We start from the raw sequence: 3,906 nt of genomic DNA on the forward strand, positions 1-3,906 counted from the left end.
GAGAGCGAGCAGAGAGAGAGAGCAAGCAGAGAGAGCGAGCAGAGAGAGAGAGAGAGCAAGCAGAGAGAGCAAGCAGAGAGAGAGAGCGAGCAGAGAGAGAGCGAGCAGAGAGAGAGCGAGCAGAGAGAGAGGCGCAGAGGGAGAGGCGCAGAGAGAATCTTAAGCAGACTCCACACCCAGCATGGGGCCCAATGTGGGGCTCAATCTCACGACCCTGAGATCACAACCTGAGCTGAAATCAAGAGTCGGATGCTCAACTGACTGAGCCACCCAGGCGCCCGAAGAGTCCCCAACTTTTAAACGCAGCTTCTCAAAACTCTGATTTGCTACTAGAAGGGAAGCGGGCAGATCTGGGCAATGCAATCACAGAACTTTTCTTCCAACAGTTGACAGCCTAATTATAGTTACCGATCATGCAACATAGTTTTAAAACCAGTTCCACTTTTTCTTTTTATTATTTTATCTTTGTCTAGGTAACAGCCCAGACTTGTGAAAATATTATAGGCTTTTAGAATCAGATAGAATCAGCCGTAGTTCAAATACTGATTTATGAGTCACACTGTCTGGATTATTTAACCTTTCTCAATGGACATAATGAAACAACCCCAATGTTAATCATGGGAGATTAAGTGAGATGATATTTCATTCTTTCGTCATCAGCACTGGGTGCACTGTATACGCATACGAAAACGCACAGATAGTCACATATGCACACTCCAGTAGGTCCAGACGCACCTGGCTGAGAGCTAACAAGGACAGCTCCCAAGGACATTCACTCCTACACACCAGCTGCTATTCTAAGCACCGTGCCTCGATCAGCTCACTGAAATACAACAGAACTCCGGGGTGGGGACATTTAGTATCTTAACTTTACAGGGGACACAAATGGAGAAATTGCAGTTTAAAAAGTCTTTAAAGGTGTAAAGAAGAGATGTCTAAGGAATGCATTTGAGATAGCACTGGGGTGCGGTACCCTTGGCTCAATAGAGTAAGAGGAGCATGAAGGGCTCACTAACCCTTCTTGCTTCTCCCTTATTTCTAACTAATGGTCTTGCCAGAGGCAAAAATATAAAATAAGGCAAAACCCTCATTAGGTTGCTTCAGCAGCCAATGCCATCATCATCGTCATCATCATTATCATTATCTATGTGCCAATAAAAAGACATTTAGAATTGCCGGTTCTTTGTTCATCCCTGATACCCTATAAAACCTAAAGCACAAAATATACAGCACACTCTTTATGTTGACTTTTTACTAAATATTTGCTTTTCTAATTATAAGAGGATCAAAATTATAACCCATGCTTCCTTCAATTTACCTAGTTTTTACTTAGTATTCATACACCTGTAACATCTTGGCAGCCAAGCATTGTAAAGGCTTTAATTTTCCCCAAGCCTGAAATAGGCACGGTAAAATCTATAGCTTTCTCCTACACCTCCTTCTGTATATAAGGTGTATTTCTCATTACGGCCTAATTTAGCTGGAATTATAATCTATCTCTGCATCATCTTCCCTAATGATAGGTAAACACGGAATAATAAGATGATCAAGAAAAGGCCAACCATCAATTTGGAAAGTGGAGTCTCACTGGGCAGGAACAGACTTTAAATGACCCCTGTGGGGCACTCTCTCTAGGTTTTTCTTGGCATTCAGTTCCACCTGGTTTCCTTTCACATTTCTAACATAAAAGTGGGCTCCACCGTATTTTTCCCTTCAGTATGATTATTCCACAAATATTTTAAATGTACTTTAAGTCCAGCAAGTACTTATGAAATCAGCAGGTGTAGGGTCCTTTAAAAATTCTACTTTGGAATTTTTTTTTCAATAGCCATTAAAAATCTAGCAGATAGCTCATGGTATAAAACAGCACTGTATAAATTTTCTAAAAAATAAGCTAGTCTATTTATGATGATTAGAAATCTCAAATTAGGCATGTAAGAGGATATCTAATTTATATTCCTCCTAATGCATTTCCTATAAGGTACATTGTTTTATCCTATGCAAGGGTAATATTCTCTCTTTATTTTGTCTTTCCCTCTCTCTGGCCATGTCATCAACACTCCTGCCTCAGCACATAACATGTTTCCTTGTCTGGACCCTAAACTCAACACCCATAAACCTGAATAAACATGAAAGTTGCCTCAGACACCTATTCAAGACACAGACACCAGCATCAAAGGGATGTTAAAAACACCTGGCCTTGAAATTGTATTACTTTATACATTTATTGCTGAAATTTCATAAGCAAGTTCTGTTTAACAGAATTTGTGAACCAGGAATGTTTTGTTTATACATGAAGGATGCAAAGCCAGTCTTTATCGGGGAAATTGTAAATCCATTTTATAAGTTAAAACTGGCTGATAGTTATGTATCACTATATGGAACTGTCCGTGGAGTAAAAAACATATAGAAAAAATCTGAGGATCCTGCAGGATATTGCCATGCATTTTGTGTGTGTGTGTGGGGGGGTCCTAGCTTATCTCAAAGGAAAGGAAACTTGATGTCTGTGAAATCCATATTTTTAAACCTTGAAGCTGTTGTTGTATCCTCAGAAAACACCACATTTCTTCTTTTCTCAAAACCTGATGCGTATATTTAACTTACGGATTCCCTTGCTTTTCCAAGGAAGACTCTATTTATCTGCTTATCACTCTCATTCAGTTGTAAGAGTTCAGGGCCAGAACAACATGACTACTTTAGGCCAAGAAAGCTAACCCAGCAAATCAGGGGTTCATAGAGGAAGGGGATTGGTCGTCGCTGAGATTAGTGCAGCAGAGTCCCAGCCTGGAGAAAGGAACGCACTGGCAAATTCAGGCCAATCCCTCTACTTCCTGGAAATGACTGAGTGTAACAGTGACAAACTTATTGTAGTGTCTCTCTGGTTTAGATCAGACTTTTGGCTACCTCTATCATAAATTATATAACAATAAATTATAAGGAAGTTGAAGGTAATTTATAAGAACTCATTTTGTACAAGGTAAATCCCTCCCATATACCACACAGTGAATGTTCACCCCACCGAAGGGACTCCCTAAAATATTTAGCACCGGCTGCATGTTATACATAATGGAACTACAGAACATGTTTCTCTAAAGGAAAGACACCTTAATGAAAACACCCTCTGGGATAATAAGATGAAACTACAATGTTTCTTTCCAAGTCTTCTTATGTGTAGATCATACTATAACACGAAGGAGCAGTCTAAATGGATTAGTAAAGAGAAAATAAAAGCCTACAGTTCACTACTATTTATATTAAAAGCACTTTCTGTCCTTTATATAAAAAAAAACCCATGTACACCAACTTTGTGTAATCCATGTGAAATTACGAAAAGTTACAGAGTAATTCATTAGGTAGATATGAGGCTGAATCACTCAAGAGACTGCTCTGATTTTAGTAAGAAATTCATTAGGAGTTCAACAAATCAGACCCAAAAAATGGTGATGGGTAACTATTTTCAAAGTTCTTCCACTATTTAGCTCGGAAAATTAAAGTGCTTCCACTAAAAACCACCGGTCATTTGGTAATAGCTAGAATATTTACAAGTATTCCTTCAGAATTAGAGGGACCTACCTTATTTGACAATGCAGTGCAAAAACACTGATTAATCATCATTTAACTGATAATGCAATGCATATTTTAACATAACTTATTTCTTCTTATTAACTGTCAAAAGAAAATTCTTAGTTTATATTGGAATCCTGTTCTCTAAGAAAGACTAATTATGTTGTGAAAAGTTGCCTAGAGCTCAGCAATTTAATTCTGTAATAATAATGAACTTGAAGAATTAGCTCTACAGCCTTTTGCCTTAGCGAGCAATATTATGATTCACTTACCTATAGTATGTCAATACTATAAACTGACTCATAATGGAAATTTACTCATTAAACAGAAATACCTATATTC

The 3,906-nt window shown here is 38.2% G+C and overlaps 1 protein-coding gene across 1 annotated transcript in view; it reads right to left on the reverse strand.

The window, feature by feature from the left end:
• Positions 1-3,906, reverse strand: part of GUCY1A2 (guanylate cyclase 1 soluble subunit alpha 2) — a 333,141-nt gene that overhangs the window by 150,927 nt on the left and 178,308 nt on the right. The window lies entirely within an intron of this gene.

Source organism: Callorhinus ursinus, unplaced genomic scaffold (genome assembly GCF_003265705.2).
Source record: "Callorhinus ursinus isolate GAN/ISIS: 27379988/994484 unplaced genomic scaffold, GSC_fseal_2.0 scaffold19, whole genome shotgun sequence".
In the NCBI taxonomy this organism is placed as follows: domain Eukaryota; kingdom Metazoa; phylum Chordata; class Mammalia; order Carnivora; family Otariidae; genus Callorhinus; species Callorhinus ursinus.